This window comes from Myotis myotis, unplaced genomic scaffold (genome assembly GCF_014108235.1).
Source record: "Myotis myotis isolate mMyoMyo1 unplaced genomic scaffold, mMyoMyo1.p scaffold_m19_p_3, whole genome shotgun sequence".
NCBI lineage: Eukaryota > Metazoa > Chordata > Mammalia > Chiroptera > Vespertilionidae > Myotis > Myotis myotis.
The window spans coordinates 107,863,528-107,877,386 of record NW_023416335.1 but is presented as its reverse complement, the minus strand read 5'-3'; the positions used below and the strand labels follow the sequence as shown (position 1 = coordinate 107,877,386).

Sequence of the window (13,859 nt, the reverse complement as noted above, 5' to 3'; positions counted from 1 at the left end):
TCCCTCAGGCGGGATGGTGGAGCAGGTGAGGGGGCAGTACCAAGCCATGGTGGGGTGCCAGGCGGGGCTGTAGGGCTGCAAGGCTGGGGGCATGAACTGGGGTTGCAAGCCTGGGGGCATGAGTGGGGGCCTGATCCCCGTAGGCCACCCTGAGGGACCCCACCCATGCATAAATTCGTGCACCGGGCCTCTAGTCAATAATGATTTTAAATATAAATGGATTAAGTGCTCCAATCAAAAGATGTAAGAAAGCTGAATTGATAAGGAAACATGGCTCAAGCTTTGTGCAGTGGCAGTATCATAGCCAATGAGGTTTATCCGAGGCACGATTATTGCTAATTGAAAAAAAAAAAAGAAAAGAAAACATGGCTCATATATATGCTGTTTACAGAACAAAGGACTCACAGACTGAAAGTGAAGGGATGTAAAAAAATTTTCAGGCAAATGGAAATGAAAAAAAAAAGCTGTGGTAGCAATACTTATATCTGACAAAATAGACCTCAAAGTGAAGGCTATAACAAGAGATAAGAAAGACCACCTCATAAACTAAAGGAATTGATTCGACAAGAGGATATAACTCTGGTAAACACATATGTACCCAATACAGGGACACCCAAGTACATAAAAAAATTCTGGAAGATATCAAGGGAGAGATCGACAGCAATACAATCATAGTAGGGGGCTTTAATACCCCATTGACACCACTGGATAAATCCTCTAGACAAAAAATCAGCAAAGAAACAGCAATCCTAAATGATCCACTAGATCAGATGGAATTAATTGACATCTTCAGAACATTTCACCCCAAAGCTAAGGAATATACATTCTTCTCAAGTGCACAAGGGACATTTTCAAAGATAGACCACGTATCAGGACACATGCTAACTCTATACACATTCAAGAAGATTGAAATCATATCAGGCATCTTCTCATCACATTATTATAAAAGTAGAAATCTACTTCAATAAAAACATTAAACACATTGAAGCTAAATAACATGCTATTAAACAATTAATGGCTTACCAAAGAAATCAAAGAAGAAATAAGCATCCTGGTGAAAAATGACAATGAAAACAGAACAATCCAAAATCTATGGGACACAATGAAAGCACTCCTGAAAGGGAAGTTCATAGCATTACAGGCCTACTTCAGAAAACAACAAAAACTGATAGTAAGTTATCTAACCCAAGAACTTAAAGAACTAGAAGAGAGCAACAAGAAAATCCCAGAGTAAGTAGAAGGAAGGAAATAATAAACATCAGAGTGGAAATAAATGATATAAAGACCCATAAAAATATAGAAGATCAATAGAACCAAGAGCTGATTCTTTGAAAGAATAAACAAGATTGATGATCCTCTAGCTAGGCTCACCAAGAAGCAAAGAAAGAGGACCTAAATAAACAAAATTAGAAAGGAAAGAGGCAAAGGGACAGCCGACCCCACAGAAATGCAAAGATTGTAAAAATAATACTACGAACAACTTTATTCCAACAAACTGTGGAACCTAGATGAAATGGACATATTTCTAGAAAAATACAGTCTTCCAAAACTCAGGAAGAATCAGAGAACCTGAATAGGCTGATAACTACTGATGAAATTGAAGCAGTAATAAAAAAAACTTCCAGCAAACAAAAGTCCTGGTCTGGACTGCTTCAAGGGGAGTTTTACCAAACATTCAAAGAACTAATACCTACCCTCTGCAGATTATTCCAAAAATTCATGAGGAAGGAACACTTCCAAGCTCTTTCTATGAATCCAGCATTACCCTAATTTCAAAACCAGATAAAGATGCTACAATGAAAGAATTACAGCCAATATCACTGAGGAATATAGACACTAAATTCCTCAACAAAATATTAGCAGGTTGCATCAAACACATTAAAAAGATCACACACTATGACCAAGTGGGATTTATTTCAAGATTTAAGGCTGGTATAGTATCCACAAAACAATAAACATCCTGTATCACATAAACAAATTGAAAGGCTAAAACCACATGATCATATCAATTGATGCAGAAAAAGCATCTGACAAAATCCAATACCCTCTTTTTGATAGAAACCCTTAGCAATGTGGGAATAAAGTGATTATACTTCAACATAATAAAAGCCTTATATGACAAACCTATAGCAAACATCATCCTTAATGGGCAAATACTAAAACCACTTCCCCTAAGAGCAGGAACAAGACGGATGCACACTTTTGTCACTCCTATTCAACATAGTACTGGAAGTGCTAGCTATAGTGATCAAACAAGAAGAAATAAAAGGTATACAAATGGGAAAAGAAGTAAAACTGTCATTGTTCTCAGATGACATGATATTGTACATAGAAAACCCTAAAAGCTCCATAAAAAAACTACCAGATTTAATAAATGAATTTGGCAACGTAGCAGGATACAAAATTAACACCCAGATCTATGGCTTTTTTATACACCAATAATGATCTCACAAAAAGAGGAACAAACAAACAAAAAAAATTCCCATTTACCATCACACCAAAAAATTGAAGATACCTAGGAATAAACTAAGGAGGTAAAAGACCAGTACTGGAAAACTATAGGATGTTGAAAAAAGAGATAGAGTGAGATATAAGCAAGTGGAGGAATATACCATGTTCATGGATTGGTAGAATCAACATCATTAAAATTTCCATACTACCCAAAGCAATCTATGGATTCAATGCAATCCCCATTAAAATTCCAAGGGCATATTTCACAGACCTAGAGCGAACTCTCCAAAAATTCATATGGAATAAAAAAAGACCCAGCAATCCTGCGAAAGAACAATGTTGGAGGGATTTCAATACCAGATATCAAGTTATATTACAAAGTCACTGTTCTCAAAACTGCCTGGTTCTGGCACAAGAATAGACATATAGACCAATGGAACAGAACAGAGAACCCGGAAATTGATTGAAGCCATTATGCTCAATTAATATTTGACAAAGGAGGCAAGAGCATACAATGGAGTCAAGACAGTCTCTGTAATAAATGGTGTTGGGAAAATTAGACAGATACTTACAAAAAAAATGAAACTAGACCACCAACTTAACAATACACAAAAATAAACTCAAAATAAATAAAGGACTTAAACACATATGATGGGAAACCATAAAAATCTTAGAAGAATCCACAGGCAGCAAAATATCAGACATATGTTGTAGCAATAGCTTTACTGATACATCTCCTAGGACAATGGAAACTAAGGAAATAATAAACCATTGGGACTACATCAAAATAAAAAGTTTCTGCACAGGCAAAGAAACTATCAACAAAATAATAAGAGAGCCTACCAGGGATAACATATTTTCCAGTGTTATATCCGATAAGGATTTAATCTCCATATTTATAGAGAACTCATACAATTTAACAAAAGGAAGATAAACAGTCTAATAAAAAATGGGCAAAGGACCTAAATAGACACTTTTTGAAAGTGGACATACAGAAGGCCAAGGGACATATCAAAACCTGTTCAAAGTCACTATTCATCTGAGAAATGCAAATCAAAACAACAAAGAGGTACCATCTCACACCTGTCAGAATGGCTATCATCACTGAATCAAAAAACAACAGTGCTGGTGAGGATGTAGAGAAAAGGAATCCTCATGCACTGCTGGTCGAAATTCAGACTAGTGCAGCCACTGTGGAAAACAGTATGGACTTCCCTAAAAAAATTAAAAATGGAACTCCCATTTGACACAGTAATCCCACTTCTAGGAATATTTCCCAAGAAATCAGAAACACCAATCACAAGGGATATATGCACCCCTATGTTCAAAGCAGCACAATTTACAATATCTAAGATTTGGAAACAGCCTAAGTGCCCATCAGCAGATGAGTGGATTAAATATCTGTGTTACCTCTACACACTGGAATACTACACTGGTGTAAATAAGAAAGAACTCTTACCATTTGTAACAGCATGGATGGACCTGGAGAGCATTATGCTAAGCAAAATAAGTCAATATTACATGATTTCGCTTATTTGTGGAGTATAGTGAATATCATAATCTGATGAACAAAAAATAGCTCCAGAGACATAGAAGCATTGAACAGACTTTCAAATCTCAGAGGGAAGGTTGGGGAGTGTGGGGTGGAGTGTAAGAGATCAACCAAAGGACTTGTAACCATGCATTTGAGCATGACCAATGGACACAGATAAAAGGGAGGTGGGGGCATGTGTTGTTGGGGCGGGGGAGTGGGTGGGGAGAGGTCAGTGGGGGTAAAAGGAGACATGTAAAACTTTCAGCAATAATTTAAAAAAATTTAAAAAGGTAAACTGCAGGATGGGATGGGGCAGGTTTAGTTTTGGGGGAAGAGAGATAAAGGAAGGATAAAATTAGTTGCTCATATAACCAATTATTTTGACTCTCCCCTTCTTTTTTATGAGCAGTGGATGCACACTACATTATCTCACAGATCCATCCACGTAGGAAAACATTTTATTCATCTAACTATTAACCTGCAGTGCTGTTGGAACTTGCTTTATACTTATTTTATGTTATGCAAATCCTGTTGGTTTTGTGACTTTGTTGGTGGTGGCCACAGGTTCTTGTGTTACTCACCTCAACTTGTGAAAGCTCTTTATTCTGGTACTTAGAGATCAGGACCAGAGGTTTTGCTTTTATGTCTTATGACATTTTCTGATAATTCTGTTTTCATTTATACATTCAGCAAGCATTTATTAAACACTATGTACCAGGCATTGGTTGACTCTTACTTTCTTCTCTTCTTTAGTGAGAGTTTTTTTCTTTTGGTTGAGGTATTAAACAGTAATAAAATGAAATTGCCCAGTCAGAGCTTAATATTACAAAATATTTTCTAAGAAGAGCAAACTACATTTTTTAGCATTCTGGGCCAAGTGAATGAACTTCTGTCTTAGGAGGAGATCATTTTTATAGCTTTCTTTTCTGGTCTATGATGCCCTCTGGATACTCGATATTCTTAGCTTCTGCACCAGTGTCCTGGGGCTGCTGTAACAGATGATCATAAACTGGGTGACTTAAAACAACAGAAATGGTTATAGAGGGTATTCTCTCATGGTTATAGAGGGTAGAAGTCTGAAATTAAGGTGTCAGCCAAGCCTCTGAAAGCTCTAGGGAAGGCGTTCCTTGACTTGCAGCTACATGACTCCAACCTCTGCCCCCATCATTACATGGTTGTCTTTTCTTTGTGTGTGTCATTATCTCTGTGTCCAAATCATTTTCTGCTTTCTCTTACGAAGATACCAGTCATTGGATTAGGGTTTTCTTCAGTCAACTATGACCTCATCTTGATTACATCTGCAAAGACTCTATTTCCAAATAAGGTCACACTCACCAGTACTGGGGGTTAGAACTTGAACGTATATAGACATTAAAATAAAAATTAAGAAAACTGGAAGGACATCTTTACATTTCCTAAAGAGCTGACTCATGTTATAGGTTCTTCTACTCTGATTTTCATGACACTTTTATTATTATTACAAGTATTTATAAAGTACTTCCTATGAACAAAGGATTTTGGTAGAATTTGTGGATGATGCAGAAATAAAAAGGACACAGTCCCTGTTTTCAAGACGTTTCCACTTTGGTGGGCGAGAGACTTATAACTTTGAAATAAAGTTAACTGGGATAAATGCTGCATGAATTCAGGTTCTAAGTGTTTGGGAAATATTTGGGGAAAGAGGGATTAATTATGACTAAGAATGCTTTTGGAAGAGGTAACACAGTTTGTACTGGAATTCAAGAAAGGGGAGTATGTCAACTAGCAGATATTCCTTGAAGGACATCACCACCAGAATATTGAGTAGAGGTGTTGAGGCAGGACAGAGCAAGGTATGTTCTGGGAAAACATCACCTGAAGGGTGTGGTTAAAGGAAAGTGGAGTGACAAATAAGGCTGAAAAGAAATTTAAAGAATACAAAGTAAAGGATTTTTCTTTGGATTCTAGATTGCAGTGTTTGGACTTCATTCTGTATTTAATGGAGACTCATCAGAGTTTCTCCTCAGAGTACTAGAAAGTCAGTTAGAAAGCTCTTGAAATCATCTAGGAGTCAGGAAATAGAGATCTGACCTGGAAAAGGAGCACAGGATATAGACACTAGGTGAATTTGAGACACAGGTAGAAGTGGAATCAAAAGAATCTGACAGCTGATAAGATGTTAAAGATGAGGGAAAACATGGAAAAATTAGAATCTTGGCAATGCCATGAAAAAGGTAGAAGTAGCTGAAGAGAAGGTTTCTGCAGGCAGAAGGGATGTGAAGAGAGGAGTGAAAATTCTATTTTGATCATGTGGTATTTTGAAACAGTGATGTAAGGAAGTATAGCAGGTAGTAAAAATGCATGTTTGGAGTTGTGAGGAGCAGTCAGAGTGAGTTTTTTTGAGCTCAGAGATGAACTTTATTATCTAAGGAATATGTTTTATTTATTTTGGGGTTGAGCTTTTTAATATCATAAATCAGTGTCCTGACCTACTTCTCACTGCCAGGCCCCTCCTTTGTCCTCTCCTATCCTTATGTTGCCTAGAAGGCTGCCTGCACCAGGGCTCCTACCATCCGCCAGGAAGGATCCAGCACCAGCCTGAGAAATGAGGCAACAGCAGCTAAGGGGGCAGGCCGGTGAAGAGACAGAAGCTCGTGCAGGTGTGTACATGTGTGTACCTACCTACCTATGTGTATGAAAACAGGTGAAATGTTATATTTTCAGTCCCTGTCTTAGGACAGGAGAGGAGGTGGTGGGGCAGAGAGAAGCACATGGTTTCTCCCCGGTGCCCCAGCCTTGCCCTCTCCCTGTACTGAAGGTGGCATCACTGATCCAGTCTGTGAGGACCTTGGGTCTGTCTCCTTTGAAAGCACTGGGAGAGTGGAAGGTAAGAAGTGGAAGAACTTGATGCCTGGTCATGACTGCTGGTGGCCTCTGCCTGTGCTCTGGCTGGAGGGCCTGAGACCCCACAGTAGCGTGGTGTGGTCCAGCCCATGTAAGTCACCATCCATGAACAGAGCTATTCTGGCAGCTCCTGGAAACCCACAGACAGACAAGCATCTCCGTTCTCTGGGCCTTCACCACAGGACCAGGATGTGTCCTTCAGCCACTCAGGTCCCCTCTTCCTTGGTTCCTCCAACACAACCTGGGTTGACTCCACTGGGAGCTCCTGCCACAGCTTTGCACTGTTGATGAACAGGCTCTCCTGAGTTTCTGTCCCCATGGCACAAAGTCAGGGCCAGTGGGCACCAGGCGGCCAGCTGCTTCTGCTGGGCCCTCATGCTGCTGTCATGTGGTGGAGGCGGGAAGCCACCCTCCCACCTGCACTCAAACTCAGTGCTGTTGGAGCAGCCCAGGACACTCAGAACCTCGAGAGCGGATTTCAGGCTGTACCTCAGGGTTTCAGGCCTCTCTCAGGGGTGGGTGTGTGTGGCGGGCAGCCTGTTCCGGATGTTTTACTCTTCAGCAGGTCCCTTGCCATTATCATAAAAATCCTTATGGTTTGGAGCAGACAGGGCCCTGAGAGGTCTTCCCATTCAATTTTGAGAAGGGCAGTGACTGTTTGATAGCAGAACTGCAGGTAGAACCATGGGCCTCCAGATCCCAGGGAGGCTAGTTTCCACTAGCCTGGGCATCTTTTAACATTAACAGTTGTGTCAATTGCCATTTAATGTAAATGCCTTATAGTTCCCCAATATTCTTAATTCCTATTCCTTTGACTCCACCATTCCTCAGTGCCCTGTGGCATTGTTGGGAGCATATGTATAGTTTTTATGGCTGGAAATGGCTCTGCTTCCAGTTTTCAGAGCTGCTGGGTCTTTGACCACAGCCACCTCTTCTCAACTCTCTCATGACCTCACCTCCTACTCTAAAGTTCCAAACTCCTTTAGTCTGTCAGACTCCTAACCTAGCATTGACTACTCAATTCTGTCCCTTTGTCGATCTACTGCTGGTTGTTCCCAAACCAGGGTTGTAGCTCCCTGCTGCCTGCCTCCCCCTTATAAGGAATAGATTTTAGAGAGAAAGTGGATGACTAGTCATTTCTAAGCTATAGAAATACTATATTGTTCACACTTAAGGTACATTTATCATATTGGAGGAACTCTTAGAAACAAAAGCACTAGCATTTACTAAACATAACTGTGTCTAAAGAGGAAAACATATAGAAAACAATAATGAATAATTAAAAACTTAAGGATTACAGGGAAAGAAATATCTGTCCCCCTCAGGGCCCAACTTAATTATTTGTTGATTGAAGGAAATCTTGTTATTGAGGGATTATACATTTTATAGTGGGTCATTGAAATGTTGTAGAATATATTTACATAAAAGTATTATAATCTCAATATTTGGACGCAGCAGTCAGAATAGATCGCCCCTAACCGCCCTATGACCGCTGTATGGGCAGTCAATAAACTGGAAAAGAATTTTGCCTGCTATGCTTAAGTCCTTCTAAATCAATTAGGAGGCATTTCTAGTTTTATTTGAAGATGGATATCCCCACAATAATAACTGCCCAACAAAGGAACAGGGTTCCTCAGGAGGCCTTAAATTTCCCATTCAGGAAGTGTTCAAGAAATTTATAGTTGAGGCTATTTCAAAAGGCATTTTTGCTTTGGGAGGGAAGTTGGCCTGAATGACACCCTAAGACTGAATGAGCTCTTGATATTCCCCGCAGGACTAGGAATTAGATTGCATCAGTCACTGCATTGTTAGAGACTGGTTGTTGCCCCCTGGATCTAAGGGGGCAACGGTAATTACTGTTGTTATTACTCTCAGAGTCTAAAGTTGAAAGGATCACAGGAGGTAAATAACCTTACTGCCTTTCATCTTTCTTCATGATTCTTATTTTCTAACCTTTTAATATTTTCAGTTCCTGGGTGTGGAGAGGAAGAATGGAAACATGTCTTAATGGATGTTTTGTTTTATTTGAATTTCTAAGTCAGACTCAAAGAGAAGCTTTATTTTTTTTCTTATTATTTATTTAAATCCTCACCCAAAGACATTTATTGATTTTAGAGAGGGGAGAGAAGAGAGAGAGAGAGAAAGAGAGGGAGAGAGAGACATCGATGTGAGAGAGGAACAGCAAACGGTTGTCTCCTGTATGTGTCCTGACCAGGAATCAAACCTGTGCCTTTTGGTGTATGGGATGATGTTCCAATCCACTGAGCCACATCAGCCAGGTGAGAAGCTTTATTTTCAAGTTATATCTTTAAAATATTATTTCAAGCCACCTCTTGGAGTTAAAATGGAAAAAATTATCAAAGTTTATTTATGCTACTATAGTTGAAGACGTGGTATCAATACAAAATGCCTTACATACATTTTTTTATAGTTGATAGTATTACAGATATCCCCCATTTTCCCCTCTTTTGTTCCCCTCAAACCCCCTGCACCTCCCCAGGCCTTCACTACACTATTGTCTGTATCTGTGGGCAATCCATTTAAGTATGTAAGTTCTTTGATTAATCTCTTCCTGTCCCCCCATCACTCTCCCCTCTGAGATCTGTCAGTCTGTTCCACCCACCCATGCCTCTGGACCCATTTTGTTCATCAGATTATTTTGTTCATTAGATTCCACATATAAGTAAGATCATATGATATTTGTCTTTCTCTGACTGGCTTATTTCACTTAGCACAGTAAGCTCCAGGTCCATCCATGCTGTTGCAAGGGTAAGATTTCTTTCTTTTTTTACAGCTGAGTAGTATTCCATTGTGGAAATGTACCACAACTCTTATTCACTCATCTACTGATGGTCACTTGGGATGTTTCCAGATTTTAGCTATTGTAAATAATGCTGCTATGAACATAGGGGTGTATGTATTCTTTTGGATTGGTGTTTTGGGATTCTAGAAGTAGGATCAATGGGTCACTGGCAATTCCATTTTTAATTTTTTGAGGAAACACCATACTGTTTTCCATAGTGGCTGTACCAGTCTGCATTCCCGCCAGCAGTGTACTAGGGTTCCCTTTTCTTCACATCCTTGCCAGCACTGGTGTGAGATGATACTGCATGGTAGTTTTAATTTGCATCTCTCTGATGATTATTGATGTTGAGAATTTTTTCAAATTTCTGTTGGATATGTGTATATTCTCTTGGGAGAAGTGTCTGTTTAGATCCTTTGCCCATTTTTAAATTGAGTTGTCTTCCTTTTGTTGAGTTGTATGAGTATTTTTATCTTTTGGAGATTAACCCCTTATCAGATGTATCATTGGCAAATATGTTCTCCCGTATAGTGGGTTGCCTTTTCATTTTGATGGTGGTTTCTTTTGCTGTGCAAAAGCTTTTTATTTTGATGTAGTCCCATTTGTTTACTTTTTCCTTTGTATCTCTTGCCCTAGGAGATGTATAGGCAAAAATTCTGCTATGTGAGATGACTGAGATTTTACTGCCTATATTTTCTTCTATGATTTTTATGGTTTCATGACTTACAGATAAGTGTTTTTTTTATCCATTTTGAGTTTATTCTTGTGTATGGTACAAATTGGAGGGCTAGTTTCATCTTTTTCAATGTGTCTGTCCAGTTTTCCCAACATTTGTTGAAGAGACTGTCTTTACTTCATTGTATGTTCTTGCCTCCTTTGTCAAATATTAAATAACTGTAATGACATGGGTCAGTTTCTGGGGTCTCTGTTCTGTTCCATTGATCTGTATGCCTGTTCTTGTGCCAGTAGCAGGCTGTTTTAATTACAGTGGCTTTGTGGTATAGTTTGAAATCTGGTATTGTGATCCCTTCAACTTTGTTCTTCTTTCTCAGGATTGCTGCAGCTATCAGGGTCTTTTTTGGTACCGTATGAGTTTTTGGAGTGTTTATTCTAGGTCTGTGAAGTATGCCATTGGTATTTTAATAGGGATTGCATTGAACCTAGATTGCTTTGGGTAATATGGGTATTTTAATGATGTTAATTCTTCTAATTCATGAACATGATATACACTTTCATTTGTTTGTATTTTCCTGTATTTCTTTTTCAGTGTCTTATAGTTTTCCAAGTACAGGTCTTTTATCTCTTGGTTAAGTTTATTCTTAGGTATCTTATTTTTTATTTTTTGCAATGGTAAATAGGATTGTTTTTTTAGCTTCTCTTTCTGAGAGTTCATTATCCTATCTAATAAAAGAGAAACATGGTAATTGGCGTATGACCGCTACCCTTCCCATTGGCTAATCACGGCAATATGCAAATTAACTGCCAACTAAGATGGCAGTTAACCGCCAACAAAGATGATGGCTAATTTGCATACTGCAGGCAGGATGGGACAGCGCCATCCTGCCTGCCCCTCTGCCATCCAGGCCTGCTATCTGTGACCTGGATGGCGGGCGACCCAACCCAGGGCTGGCGGGGCATGACCGCAGCTGTCCCCTACTGGCCAAGACCCCAACCGGCTCTCCCACCGGCAGACCGGGGCTGGTGGGGCGGCTGCGGCGTCCGCCTGCAGTCATGCCCCAACCCGCGAGAGCGGGTTGGAGGCGTGAGTGCGGGCGGCTGCCCCCACCCACTCCTGCTGGCAGACCCGGGCTTGCGGGGCAGCTGTGGGCGGTCGCCCCCGACCCGCTTTAGCCGGCAGACCCGGGCTTGCGGGGCGGCTGCGGCGTCTGCCTGCAGTCATGCCCCCAACCCCCAAGAGCGGGTTGGGGCGTGAGTACAGGCGGACGCCCCCGACGCGCATTCCTGCTGGCAGACCGGGGCTTGCGGGGCAGCTGCGGCATCCGCCTGCAGTCACGCCCCCAACCCGCTCTCTCGGCAGTCCGGGGAGGTAGGGGTCCCCTGCCCAGGCCTAAGGCCTTGGTCAGAGACATTAGGTCTAGGCAGGGGCAGGGCGGGAGATTGCGGCCTCGGCCAAAGGCGTTAGGCCTGGGCAGGGGCGGAACCAGCCATCGCCAGGTGGCTTGGCGAGAGGCATTAGGCCTGGGAAGGGGCAGAGCCTGCAATTGCAGGGAGCTGGGGGTCCCCTGCCCAGGACTAATGCCTCGGCCAGAGGCATTAGGTCTAGGCCGGGGCAGAGCAGGAGATCCCAGGGAGCTGGGGGTCTCCTGCCCAGGACTAATGCCTCCACCAGAGGCCTTAGGTCTGGGCAGGGGTGGTGCCAGAGATTGTGGGTAGCAGGTGTGGAGCAAGGGATGGTGGGAGCTGGGGGTCCCCTGCCCAGTCCTGACACCTCTGCTGGAGGCCTCAGGCCTGGGCAAAGGGCCGATCCAGGGATCGGAGGGTGATTAGGGTCAACTCCTCTGGCCGAGGCATCAGGCCTGGGCGGGGGGCAGAGCCAGCAATCGGAGGGGGCTGGGGGTCCCCTGCCCAGGCATGAATCCTGGGCCAGAGGCATCAGGCCTAGGCCAGGGGCGGAGTTGGCAATCGGAGGGGTCTGGGGGTCCCCTGCCCAGGCCTGATGCCTGGGCCAGAGGCATTAGGCCTGGGCTGGGAGCAGATCCAGTGATGGGGGAAATGAGGGTCCCCTGCCCAGGCCTGACACCTCTGGCAGAAGCGTCAGGCCTGGGCAAGGGGCTGATCCTGCAATTGGAGGGTGATGGGGGTCAACGCCTTTGTCCCAGGCATCAGGCCTGGGTGGGGGGTGGAGCCGTCAATCGGAGGGGTGTGCAGGTCCCCTGCTCAGGCCTGATACCTGGGCCAGAGGCATCAGGCCTGGGCGGGGGGCGGAGCCAGCTATGGGAGGGAGATGGGGGTCCCCTGCCCAAGCCTTACACCTCTGGCGGAGGCATCAGGCCTGGGCAAGGGGCCAATCTGGCAATCGGAGGGTGATGGGGGTCAACGTCTCTGGCCAAGGGGTCAGGCCTGGGCAAGGGTGGAGCCCGTGATTGGGGGAGATGGGGTTCCCCTGCCCAGGCCTGAAGCCTGGGCCAGAGGCGTCAAACCTGGGATGGGGGTGGGTGGGGTGCCAAGCCGCAGATTGGTGTGAACTACAGAGGAAGCACCTTTTCTGACTGCACATTGGTTAAGCTTCCTGTATGCCACTGGTAATATTCTTAGTAACTTGGGTAATAAGAATCCAAAACGGTGATCTAGGGTTTTTCACCACACTCCTGGTGAAAAAAACGAAGGTCCGCTGCTGGAGGGCTAAGAAATGTCATATCCTGCCCTAGCCACTTTAGCTCAGTGGATAATGCCTTGGCCTGCTGATGGCAGGGTCTGGGTTCAATTCTGACCAAGAGCATGTACCTAGGTTGCAGGCTCCTCCCTGGCCGGGGCCCAGGTCAGGGCTCATGCAGGTGGCAACCAATCAAAGTGTTCCTCTCATTTTGATGTTTCTCTCTGTCTTTCCCTTTCTCTTTCACATTCTCTAAAAATCAATGGAAACATATCCTCAGGTGAGGATAAAAAAATAATAAAGAAATTATTATTATATGAAAGACACATCTTGAAAATGCCTAAAAAAAGTTTTCATTTTTTCATGGTAACGGGACTGGAGTCCATGTTGATGAAAAAACCTTGCTGGCTGCGGTGACTGGCAGTAGCTGCAGCAGCGGGGTGATGGGGCTGGTGCCTTCCCCTGATCAGCCCGGTCACCTCCCACAAAGGGAAGCCAGACTGCGGCTTAGGCCCGCTCCCCAAGGGGAGCTGGGAGTGGGCCTAAGCCATCAATAGGACATCCTCTGAGGGCTCCCAGTATGTGAGAGGGGGCAGGCTGGGCTGAGGGACACCTCCCCCCCCCTTGCACGAATTTCGTGCACCGGGCCCCTAGTCTATACTAATAAAAGGGTAATATGCTAATTAGACAGGGAAACCTTCTGGGAGACTTTCTGGACGTCCTTCCGGACAAAGCCATGGTGGCGGGCCGAGGCAGAGGCAGTTAGGGGTGATCAGGCCAGCAGGGGAGGGCAGTTAGGGGCAAGCAGGTCGGCAGGGGGTGCAGTTGGGCATGAGCAGGCAGGCGGGGGGGGT

At 43.4% G+C, this 13,859-nt stretch overlaps 1 pseudogene; it reads left to right on the top strand.

Annotated features, from left to right (window-relative positions):
* Window positions 1-278: 278 nt before the first annotated feature.
* LOC118652178 lies at window positions 279-361 on the top strand (annotated as a pseudogene).
* The last annotated feature ends 13,498 nt before the right edge of the window (window positions 362-13,859 follow it).